Raw genomic sequence first — 13185 nt, 5'->3', positions numbered from 1 at the left:
CCAGGCTCCTCCATCCATGGGATTTTCCAGGCAAGAGTACTGGAGTGGGTTGCCATTGCCTTCTCCGATATTAGTAACATTTACCATACAATATAACCCGAGACTTATTACTCACTTGACAATACTCCCATGTTATTCTGTATACAAAATGAACCTAATTAGTGTAATATCTCTCTTTGGGATGTTTCAGGGACCCTCTGAAGCATCCCAAAGTTAGCTAGAAGTCTTCATTAGAATGATTTAGGAAGCTTTGTCAACAAATATCAAAAAAGTTTAGAACACTCAGTCAGATAGGATTATAGGTCATTGTGAAACAATACTATTCACTTAGCCAAGGTAACAATAAGGGGTTTCAGAACAGATCATTTAAGAGATAAAGAAACGTTAATCTATCATCAAAGGCAGTTCGATATCTGAGGAAAAGGTATCCTCTTAACAGAGAGAGAAGCTAAATTCAAGTGTTTGCACCAGCTTACTTTACTTAAAAGGTAAACTTAATTAGCTTTGTTTTAAACTTAGTCCTAAAGTGAAGTGAAGTCACTCAGTCGTGTCCGACTGTGACCCCATGGACTGTAGCCTATGAGGCTCCTCCGTCCATGGAATTGTCCAGGCAAGAGTACAGGAGTGGGTTGCCATTTCCTTATGCCCTTATTTTCTTGATCTGCCTGGCAAATTTGTTTTTTTTTTTTTCCCCTTTTAATTTCTATTTGAAGAGTATGCCTTTCTAATGCTAGTTTCCTGTGTAAATCTGTATTCAAGTCATGCTTGTGTTGTTGTTCAGTTGCTCAGTCATGTCTGACTCTTTGTGACCCCATGGACTGCAGCACCCCAGGCTCCTCTGTCCTCCACTATCTCCTGGAGTTTGTTCAAATTCATGTCCATTGAGTTGGTGATGCTATCTAACCATCTCATCCTCTGCTGCTCCCTTCTCCTTTTACTTCAATCTTTCCTGGCGTCAGAGTGTTTTCCAGTGAGTTGGCTCTTTGCATCAGGTGGCCAAAGTATTGGATCTTTGGCAGTAGCTCTTCCAATGAATATTCAGGATTTATTTCCTTCAGGATTGACTGATTTGATCTCCTTGCGATCCAGGGGACTCTCAAGAATCATCTCCAGCACCATGATTTGAAAGCATCAATTCTTTGGTGCTCAGCCTTCTTTATGATCCAACTCTCACATCTGTGCATGACTACTGGACCATAGTTTTGACTATATGGACCTTTATTGGCAAAGTGATGTCTCTGTTTTTAATACACTGTCTATGTTTGTCATAGCTTTTCTTCCAAGGAGCAAGCATCTTTTAATTTTATGGCTGCAGCCTCTGTCCACAGTGATTTTGGAGTTCAAGATGTTAAAATCTGTTCCTGCTTTCACCTTTTACCCTTCTATTTGCCATGAAGTGATGGAACCAGATGACATGATCTTCGTGTCTTGAATGTTGAGTTTTAAGCCAGCTTTTTCACTCTCCTTTTCACCCTCCTCAAGAGGCTCTTTAGTTCTTCACTTTCTTCACACCTTAGGTTGTTGATATTTCTCCTGGCAATCTTGATTCCTACTTGTGATTCATCCAGCCTGGCATTTCGCATAATGTACTCTGCATATAATTTAAATAAGCAAGGTGACAATATACAGCCTTATCTTACTCCTTTCTCAGATTTGAACCAGTCAGTTGTTCCATGTCTGGTTTTAGCTGTTGCTTCTTGACCCACATACAGGTTTCTCAGGTGATAGATAAGGTGGTTTGGTAGTCCCATCTGTTGAAGAATTTTCCAGTTTGTTATGATCCACACAGTCAAAGGCTTTAGGGTACTCAGTGAAGCAGACATAGATGTTTTTCTGGAATTCCCTTGCTTTCTCAGTGATCCAACAAACATTGGCAATTTGATCTCTGGTTTCTCTGCCTCTTCTAAACCCAGCTTGTACATCTGGAAGTTCTTAGTTCATGTACTGCTGAAGCCTTGTTTGAAGGATTTTGAGCATAACCTTGTTGGCATGTAAATGAGCACATTTGTACAGTAGTTTGAAATGTGTTCAGTTCAGTTCAGTTGCTCAGTCATGTCCGACTCTTTGCGACCCCATGAACTGCAGCACACCAGGCCTTCCTGTCCACCACCAACTCCTGGAGTCCACCCAGACCCATGTTCATGAGTCCGTGATGCTGTCCAACCATCTCATCTTCTGTCGTTCCCTTCTCCTCCTGCCCTCAATCTTTCCCAGCATCAGGGTCTTTTCCATTGAGTCAGCTCTTCACATCAGGTGGCCAAAGTATTGGAGTTTCAGCTTCAACATCAGTCCTTCCAGTGAACACCCAGGATTGGTCTCCTTTAGGATGGACTGGTTCGGAGAAGGCAGTGGCAACCCACTCCAGTACTCTTGCCTGGTAAATCCCATGGGCGGAGGAGCCTGGTAGGCTGCAGTCCATGGGGTCGCTAGGAGTCGAACATGACTGAGCAACTTCACTTTCACTTTTCACTTTCATGGATTGGAGAAGGAAATGGCAGCCCACTCCAGTGTTCTTGCCTGGAGAATCCCAGGGACAGGGGAGCCTTGTCTCTGGGGTCACACAGAGTTGGACACAACTGAAGAGACGTAGCAGCTTAGCAGCAGCAGGATGGACTGGTTGGATCTTCCTCCAGTCCAAGGGTCTCTCAAGAGTCTTCTCCAACACCACAGTTCAAAAGCATCAATTCTTCGGTGCTCAGCTTTCTTCACAGTCCAGCTCTCACATCCATACATGACTACTGGAAAATCCATAGCCTTAACTAGACAGACCTTTGTTGGCAAAGTAATGCCTCTGCTTTTGAATATGCTATCTAGGTTGGTCGTAACTTTCCTTTGAAGGAGTGTGTGTTTCAGTTCAATTCAGTCGCTCAGTCGTGTCCGACTCTTTGAAACCCCATGGACTGCAGCATGTCAGGATTCCCTGGGGACCCAGTACCACTCACAGGTTCAGTGATTCACTGGGAGTATTCACAGAACTTAGCAAACTGTTGTATTTATGGTTTATTCATTGAAATCACACAGGTTAAAATAAATAGAAAAGGCATATAGGACAAAGTCCAGTAGAGACCAGGCAAAAGCTTCTCATTGTCTTCTCACAGTGGAGTGATATGGACAGTGCTTAATTCTCCCAGAAATGATGTGTGGCAGTGTGTGTGATGTATTACCAACCAGAGAAGTAAACCTGAGCCTTGGTGTCCAGGTTTTTGGTTTTTTTAATAATCATTTTTTATTCAGTTCAGTCACTTAGTTGTGTCTGACTCTTTTTGACCCCATGGATTGCAGCATGCCAGGCTTCCCTGTCCATCACCAACTCCTGAAGCTTGCTCAAGCTCATGCCCATCGAGTCAGTGATGTCATCCAGCCATCTCATCCTCTGTCATCCCCTTCTCTTTCTGCCTTCAATCTTTCCCAGCGTCAGGGTCTTTTCCAGTGAGTCAGTTCTTCGCATCAGGTGGCCAAAGTATTGGAGTTTCAGCTTCATTCTCAGTCCCTCAAATAAATACTCAGGACTGATTTCCTTGAGGACTGATTATTTGATCTCCTTGCAGTCCAAGGGACTCTCTGAAGAGTCTTCTCCAGCACCAGAGTTCAAGAGCATCAATTCTTTGGTGCTCAGCTTTCTTTATAGTCCAACTCTCACATCCATACATGACCCTGAACAGTTTCCTTTTTATCTTTGTGTCATAGTGTTTTCCTAATAAGATGGAGAACAGTGTTAAGTATAGGGTGCCTCATAAATTGGTGTGAGGACTAAATAAGGTAATCTTGTATTTGACTAAGTCAGTGCCTGGTACATCTAAGCCAACAACAATTATTAGTTTTGTTGTCCTTTGCCTTTGATTTTCAAGGACAGGAGTGTCTGGAAACAAAAAATAAAAACAAAACGAGACAACAACTTAAAAAAATGCAAACCTAATATTATTTATGGGATATTAAAAAGTGATTTAACTCTTACACATGGGATATAATTGAAAAAGTAATTTCTTTTTTTTTTTTGAAAAAGTAATTTCAAATCTCATGCAAACTTTCAGATATAAGATTAGATATTTTTTGGAAATCTTGGAAGGTACCCATAGTTAGCCATTCTGCAAAGTTTGATGGCACAGTCCTGCACAAGGCTACCCTTACTTCTGACACCACCTGAAATTTCAGGGGACTCCAAAGCCACCCTCAGGTTTGATAATTTGCTAGGACTCCCAAAACTCACTAAAAGTTATCCACTCATGAAAGGGTTACAGATTATAGTGAAGGGATGGAGTTTAAAATCAGCCAAGGGAAAGAAGCACATAGCATATATTCCAGGAAGGTTCCAGATGTAGAGCTTCTCATGTCCTCTGATAAAGTCAGGACATCACGTTGTGACAGTGTGTATTGTCACCCAGGTAAGCTCATGTGAGCCTTGGTGTCTAGAGTTTTCCAGGAATGAGTAACCCTGATTGCCTCCATGAATGAGCAACTTAGTCTCCATGTTGGCTGATACTTTATGACCCAGAACCTCACCCTAAGTTGTTTTGTTGGATTTATTTATTTATTTTTTTAGTATGGCTAGCCCCCACCCTGGGACGGTTGGATGTGGCCAACCCCACCCTAAAAGCTGGTGTGGCCAGCACCCACCATAAATAAACAAGGACACATCTATGAAGTAGACAGATTACCTCCCATTAAGTGACAACAAGGCCAGATTTGCCTTTGGACAATGCAAAATTCTTTACTACATGGAAAGATACAAGGCACTGATGAAAAGCAAGAGAGAAATGGAAGTTCACCATGATTATCTGTTGAAGATATCAAAGTTACAAAAACAAATCTTAAAAAGATGTAAGTAAAAGTAAGGTCATTCAGGTGAAAATAAACATCTAGAAATTTGATCCAACTGATGGAATTTAAAATCTAGAAATTTGGGCGCTAAAGCAAAATTTGGGGAGCCTCTTGAAAGTGAGATTGAAATGAGGACAGATTAGCTCAAGATGGTGGAGTAAAAGGACATGCGCTCACTCCTTCTTAGAAGAACACTGGAATCACAACTAACTGCTGAACAATCATCAACAAAGTCAACTCTGGAACCTGGCAAAAAAAATAGCCTACACCCAAAGTCAAAGGAGAAATCACAATATGACGGTTGGAGGGGCATAATTGTGATAAAATCAAATCATATACCCACTGGATAAGCAACCTACAAACTGGGGAACAATTGCAGCACAGAAGTTCTCCTACTGGAATAAAAGTTCTGAGCCCTGTGCTAGGCTATCCAGCATGGGGGTATCTGGCAACAGGAGGAAGAGTCCCTAGAGAATCTGGCTTTGAAGTTTAATTGCAAGACTTCCTCAGGACAGAGGGTGGGGGGCGGGAGACAGAAACTCTGCTCTTGGAGGGCACACACAAAGTCATGTGTGCACCAGGACCCAGGGGAAAAAAAGCAGTGACTCCATAAAAGACTGAGCCAGACTTACCTCACCTCAGAGGTGAGGGGTATCTGGTGGCTCATTGCTGGGACAAATACACTGGCAGCAGCAGTTCTGGGAATTACTCATTCATGTGATTCCTCTAGAGGCCAACGTCAGCCTCACCAAACATCCTGTGTCCAGTGCTGGGACCCCTCAGGACAAACAATGAACAGGGCGGGAACACTGCCCCATCCATCAACAGATAAGCACATTAAAGTTTTACTTAGGCCAGCCATGCCTACCAGAGGGATAGGACCAATCTCTAGTCCCACCCATTAGGAAGCTTGTACAAGCCTATTACTACTACTACTACTACTAAGTCACTTCAGTCGTGTCCAACTCTGTGCGACCCCGTAGGCAGCAGCCCACCAGGCTCTGCCATCCCTGGGATTCTCCAGGCAAGAACACTGGAGTGGGTTGCCATTTCCTTCTCCAGTGCATGAAAGTGAAAAGCCAAAGTGAAGTCCCTCAGTCATGTCTGACTCTTAGCGACCCCATGGACTGCAGCCTACCAGGCTCCTCTGTCTATGGGATTTTCTAGGCAAGAGTACTGGAATGGGGTGCCATTGCCTTCTCCGGTACAAGCCTACTAGATAGCCTCATCTACCAGAGGGCAAACAGTAGAAGCAAGGAGAAGTACAGTCTTAAAGCTTGTGAAACGAAAACCACAATCACAGAAACTTAAGACAAAATGTAATGGTAGAGAATTATGTCCCAGTTGAAGGAATAAGATAATAGCCCAGAAAAACAACCAAGTGAAGTGGAGATAGGCAACCTTTCAGAAAAAGCATTCAGAATAATGATAGGGAAGACGATCCAGTCTCGGACAAAGAATGGAGTCAAGGATTGAGAAGATGTAAGAAATGTTTAACGGAGACCTAGAAAAACTAAGAAAAGGTGAGTTTTCATTCCAACCCCAAAGAAAGGCTATGCTAAAAAAGGTTCAACCTACCACACAATTGCACTCATCCCACGCGCTAGCAAAATAATGCTCAAAATTCTCCAAGCTGGGCCTCAAAAGTATGTGAACCGTGAACTTCCAGATATTCAAGCTGGATTTAGAAAAGACAGAGGAACCAGAGATCAAATTGCCAACATCTGTTGGATCATCAGAAAAGCACGAAAGTTCCAGAAAAACATCTACTTCTGCTTTATTGATTACGCCAAAGCCTTTGACTGTGTGGATCACAACAAACTGGGGAAAATTCTTCAAGAGATGGGAATACCAGACCATCCAACCTGCTTCCTGAGAAATCTGTATGCAGCTCAAGAAGCAACAGTTAGAACTGGACATGGAACAACAGACTGGTTCCAAATTGGGAAAAGAATACTGTCACTCTGTTTATTCAATTTATATGCAGAGTACATCATGTGAAATGCCAGGCTGGATGAAGCACAAGCTGGAATGAAGATTGCTGGGGGAAATATCAATAACCTCAGGTATGCAGATGACATTACCATTTGTCAAAAAGAAAAGATCTAAAGAGCCTCTTGATGAAAGTTAAAGAGGAGAGTCAAAGAGCTGGCTTAAAACTCAGCATTCACAAAATGAAGATCATGGCATCTGGTCACATCACTTCATGGCAAATAGATAGGGAGACAGTGGAAACACTGACAGACTTTATTATTTGGGGCTCCAAAATCACTGCAGAAATTAAAAGACACTTGCTCCTTAGAAGAAAAGCTATGACCAACCTAGACAGCATATTAAAAGGCAGAGACGTTACTTGGCCAACGAAAGTCCATCTAGTCAAAGCTATGGTTTTTCCAGTAGTCATGTATTGAGGTGAGAGTTGGACTCTAAAGAAAGCTGAACACTGAAGAATTGATGCTCTTGAACCACTGTGGTGTTGGAGAAGACTCTTTAGAGTCCCTTGGACCACAAGGAGATCAAACCAGTCAGTCCTCAAGGAAATCAGTCCTGAATATTCATTTGAGGGACTGATACTGAAGGTGAAACTCCCATACTTTGGTCACCTGATCTGAATTGACTAATTTGACAAGACCCTGTTACTGGGAACTATTGAAGGCAGGAAGAGAAGGGGATGACAGAGGATGAGACGGTTGGATGGTATCGTTGACTTGATAGACATGAGTTTGAGCAAGCTTTGGGAGTTGGTGATGGACAGGGAAGCCAGGCGTGCTGCAGTCCTTGGGGTCACAGAGTCAGACACGACTGAATGACTGAACTGAAGAAGAACTAAAGAACGAACAGAGATAAACAATACAGTAATTGAAATGGAAAATACACTAGAAGGAATCAACAGTAGAATAACTTAAGCAAAAGAACAGATAATTGAGCTGGAAGACAATGTTGGAAATCATGACTGAGGAACAGAATAACAGAAAGAATGAAAAGATATGAAGACAGTATAAGTGACCTCTGGGACAACATTAAATGTATTACCTACCATTTGCATTATAGGAGTCCCAGAAGGTGAGGAGAGAAAGGATCTGAGAAAATACTTGAAGAGAAAATAGCTGAAAATTCACTTCCCTCGCAAACTCTTCCCTGGTAGCTCAGCTGGTAAATAATCCGCCTCCAATGCAGGAGACCCTGGTTCAATTCCTGGGTTAGGAAGATCCCCTGGAGAAGAGATAGGCTACCCATTCCAGTATTCTTGGGCTTCTCTGGTGGCTCAGATGGTAAAGAATTCGCCTGCAATGCGGGAGACTTGGATTTGATCCCTAGGTTGGGAAGACCCCCTGGAGGAGGGCATGGCAACCCAGTCCAGTATTCTTGCTTATAGAATCCTCATGGACAGAGGAGCCTGGTGGGCTATAGTCCATGGAGTTGTGAAGAGTCGTGCATGATTGAGTGACTAAGGACAGCACAGCGTTTCAAAGGAAACAACCATCTAAGTTCAGAAGGTGCAGAGAGTCCCAGGTAGGATAAACCTAAGGAGGAACATGCCGAGAAACACATAGTAATCACACTGACAAAAATTAAAGACAAATTTAAAATAACAAAAGCAAGGAAGGAAAAACAACAACATACAAAGGAGCTCCCATAAGCTTGTCAGTTGATTTCTCTGCTGAAACTCTGCAGGCCAGAAGGAAGTGGCTCAATGTATTTAAATGATGAAAGTGAAGAACCTATAATCAAGAATACTCTACCCAGCAAGGCTCTCATCCAGATTTGATATAGAAATCAAAAACTTTCAGACAACAGGAGATGAGGTAGCTCACCACCAACAAAATCACCTTTGCTGCAAATGCTAAAGGAACTCTTTAGCAGGAAAGAGATCAGCAACTTAAAACAGCCTCGTGCTACATATATAGATTGCTATATCAAAACCTCACATAAACAGCAAACCCAAAAACTATATATACACAAAAACAGAGATGAAAAGAATTGGTATAATTAATAGCTTACATTTGTATAGAAAATTACAATTTACTAAGTCCTTATACTTACTTTGGATATCACTAGCCAAGTGTTCAGTTCAGTTTAGTTCAGTTGCTCAGTCATCTCTGACTCTTTGTGACCCCATGAACTACAGTACGCCAGGCCTCCCTGTCCATCACCAACTCCCAGAGTCTACCCAAACTCATGTCCATTGAGTCAGTGATGCCATCCAACCATCTCATCCTCTGTCGTCCCGTTCTCCTCCTGCCCTCAATCTTTCCCAGCATCAGGGTCTTTTCAAGAGTCAGCTTTTCCATCAGGTGGCCAAAGTATTGGAGTTTCAGCTTCAACATCAGTCCTTCCTTCCTATGAACACCCTTTAGGATGGACTGGTTGGATCTTCTTGCAGTCCAGGGGACTGTCAAGAGTCTTCTCCAACACCACAGTTCAAAAGCATCAATTCTTCGGTGCTTAGCTTTCTTCACAGTCCAACTCTCACATCCATACATGACCACTGGAAAAACCATAGCCTTGACTAGATGGACCTTTGTTGACAAAGTAATATCTCTGCTTTTTAATATGCTGTCTAGGTTGGTCATAGCTTTCCTTCCAAGGAGTAAGCAAGCATTTTTTAATTTCATAGCTGCAATCACCATCTGGAGTGATTTTGGAGCCCAGAAAAATAAAGTCAGCCACTGTTTCCACTGTTTGCCCATCTATTTGCCATGAAGTGATGGAACCAGATGCCATGATCTCAGTTTTCTGAACGTTGAGCTTTCATCCAACTTTTTCACTCTCCTCCTTTAGTTTCATCAAGAGGCCCTTTAGTTCTTCACTTTTTGCCAAGTGTATTAGGATAGTATTACCTGTCTTGCTATCTTTATTGAGGAAAGTACTAGTCTTGGAGGTTTTTGAGTGATGTACTGTATTAGGTTACACAGTGAGTTGAGGGCCAAGATGGAACCAGAATCCTTGTCTCCTGACTTTTTGCTCAATTACTTTTACTGCAAGTAACCTTTTTTCGAACTGCAAAATGATTCTTCTTGGATATGTTCTCTAGGCCTAGGCACAATGTCTTCTGTTGGTAAGGAGGGGGAGAGGGATTGGAAGGCAGTTTGGTGGTACATGCATATTTACCGTAGTTATCTTGTCTTTGGAGAAGAGAATGGCAACTCACTCCAGGATTCCTGCCTGGGAAATCCCATGGACAGAGGAGCCTGGTGGGCTACAGTCCATGAGGTCCCAACAGTCAGACAGACTGGAGCAACTATCACTATCTTATCTAAGATTTCATTCAGTGCTTATTTGCTGCTGATGTGCTCATCTGCCTGAGTCTCCTGAACAGATCAGCCCAGAATTACCCTTGTATGCATACTGGGGCTAACCTTGTTTCTTCTCTGCCATACTTTTCTGCAGATGGAAGTTTTTCTTGCTACCCAAACGACCTTGTTTGTTCCCAGTTGTCTGGCTGGGCTGTGATTCCTCCTTTTTTCTCTGTTTTTCCATTAGCCCCTTTTCATAGTGAGCTATCCAATTTTATTTTTCTCTAAATGTTTAACATTTTATTTTTAATACTAGGCTGTGAATTGTTTTTTTTTCTCTGTCAATATATAATTCTGTGGTTTTCAACACATGGTCACGTTTGTGTAAGCATAGAAATTAATTTATGTAACAGTGCTACAATCCAGAAAAACTGTCTTGTATTATTCCTTTATAGTTAACCTCTCCCCTTTCCATAACTCCTGTCATCCACTGATATATATATAAATGTATATATTCATTATTCCTCTGTTTTTGTCTTTTTGAGAATGTCATATAAAAGCAATCATGTAGAATATAACTTTTGATACTGGCTTCTTTCATTCACATACTACCTTTGAAATTCATTCAAGTTGTATGTTTGAATAGTTTATTTTTTTTTATTGCTGAGTAGTATTCCAGTGGCAACCCACTCCAGTACTCTTGCCTGGAAAATCCCGTGGATGGAGGAGCCTGGTAGGCTGCAGTCCATGGGGTCGTTAAGAGTCGGACACCACTGAGCGACTTCACTTTGGCTTTTTACTTTCATGCATTAGAGAAGGAAATGGCAACCCACTCCAGTGTTCTTGCCTGGAGAATCCCAGGGATGGCGGAGCCTGGTGGGCTGCCGTCTATGGGGTCGCTTAGAGTCGGACACAACTCAAGTGATTTAGCAGCAGCAGTATTCCCATAGTGTGAAAGTACCACAGTATAAATAGTGGTTTGTTTAACCATTTACTTTTTGAAAGACATGAGGGTGATTTCCAGTTTTTGCCTGTTACAAATAAAGCTGCTATAAACATTTGTGTATACGATTCCACCCTCCCCCCAATTTTTGAAATTGTGGTAAAATATGCATAACATAGGGCTTCACAGGTGGCATTAGTGGTAAAGAACCCCCTTGCCAATGCAGGAGACATAAGAGATGCAGGTTCAATCCTGGGTTGGAAAGATCCCCTGGAAGAGGGCATGGCAACCCAGTCTAGTATTCTTGCCTAGAGAATCTCATGGACAGAGGAATCTGATGGGCTACAGTCCATCGGGTTGCAAAGAATCAGACACAGCTGAAGTGACTTGGCACATACACACATATGCATAACATAAAGTTTACCATCTTTGACTATTTTCACATGTACAGTGCAGTGGTATTAAATACATTCATATTACTGTGCAACCATCACCACCATCCATCTCCGGAAATCTTTTCATCTTGCAGAACTGAAACTGCTTATCAATTAAACAATAGCTTCCCATTTTTCCTTTCCCCAAGCCTCTCCTAACCATCATTCTGCTGTTTTTCTGATTTTAACCTACCCTAAGACTCTCACGTAAGTGGAATTAAACGATATTTTTCTTTTTGTGACTGGCTGTGTATAGGTTTTTATATGAACATAAGCCTTTATTTCTCTGGGTTAAATGCCCAGGGAATTGCAGGATTCTATGATAGTTACATGTTTAGTTTTTAAAGAAACTGCTTAAGTTTTTCAAAGTGGCTGTACCATTCATTTTACTTTCTCACTAGCAATGTTGTAAGTCTAGGGTTTGAATTAAATTTCTAGAGAAGTAACTCTGGTAACCCCTTAGAGTAGTCATCATTGGATGATTTGGAAACAGTAACTAACACTCCTGTATTCATCCATGTGGATTGTGGTGGAGGTGGAGAAAAAATTCAGGACTGGGTAAAAACCCAGTAGGTATCTACTGCAGTAGTAATTTCTAAACTTGTATGCATACCAGAATCATCAGGGGAACTCTTTATAATTCAAATTCATGGATCTCATACAGACGTGCTAAATTGGAATCTGTATTTTTAACAAGGGCTAAAGCAAATATTAAGTGATCATGCCCACGGTAGTTTGTCCATTGTGTTATAAGGTCTATGGGATTTACAAAATGTAAAAATTTCAGAAGCATATGGGGCTTCCCTGGTGGCTCAGTGGTGAAGAATCCACCTGCTAGTTCAGGAGATGTGTGTTTGATCCCTGGGTTGGGAAGATCACCTGAAGAGGAAATAGCAACTCAGTCCAGTATTCTTTCCTGGACAGTTCCATGGACAGAGGAGCCTAGTGGGCTACAGCAGTCCATGGGGTCACAAAGAGTTGAACATGACTTGGTGACTAAACAACAACAACGTAAGGTATATTTAACAAATAAAAAATTTCCAACCCTCTTATTATCTTTTTTCCTTATCTTTCTTTGACCTTATGTTTATATCTCCTTGTCTCTTTTTCATATCAGTTTATGAAGTGAGCTTATGTATTTAAAATTTTTTAAAAATTGAAGTAACATTGATGTACAGTGTTCTGTTAATTTCCAGTGTACAGCAAAGTGTTTCAGTTATACACATATGTATTTTTTCATATTCTTTTCCACTATGGTTTATTATAGGGTGTTGAATATTGGGAGGCCTGGTATGCTGCAGTCCATTGGGTTTCGAAGAGTCAGATACCACCTGGTGACTGAACAGCAGCAATAATTGAATATAATTCCCTGTACTATACAATAGGACCTTGTTGTTTATTATATGGTCCCCTCTGATACTTAATTCTATTTTTTCAGTTACAAATGGTCTCACCTTGGATAAACCTAATTGGCTGTGATACTACCACTGTGCAAAGCTTGATTCTATAATTTATTTTCTCTTCCCCCATCTAGTTTTTCACTGGTCTTTTTTTTTTTTTTTTTCCCAATGTGTCTAATCGGTTATTGATTGCTACTTTCTCTGTTTTCACTTGGCCCTTAAATTGTAACTTTAGGTTTCCTCTTCCTACTGTGGAAAGTGTTTGCTGCGCAGCATCTGGGGCTTATTTTCTTTCTCATACAAAGATATATTTATCCTATTTTGGGGGCTTCCCTCATAGCTCAGTTGGTAAA

At 41.5% G+C, this 13185-nt stretch overlaps 1 protein-coding gene across 1 annotated transcript in view; it reads left to right on the top strand.

Moving 5' to 3' along the window:
- Positions 1-13185, top strand: part of MAN1A2 (mannosidase alpha class 1A member 2) — a 152093-nt gene that overhangs the window by 27302 nt on the left and 111606 nt on the right. The window lies entirely within an intron of this gene.

Source organism: Budorcas taxicolor, chromosome 3 (assembly GCF_023091745.1).
Source record: "Budorcas taxicolor isolate Tak-1 chromosome 3, Takin1.1, whole genome shotgun sequence".
NCBI lineage: Eukaryota > Metazoa > Chordata > Mammalia > Artiodactyla > Bovidae > Budorcas > Budorcas taxicolor.
The sequence above is the reverse complement of the archived record's forward strand: the minus strand, read 5'-3'. Positions and strand labels throughout refer to the sequence as shown.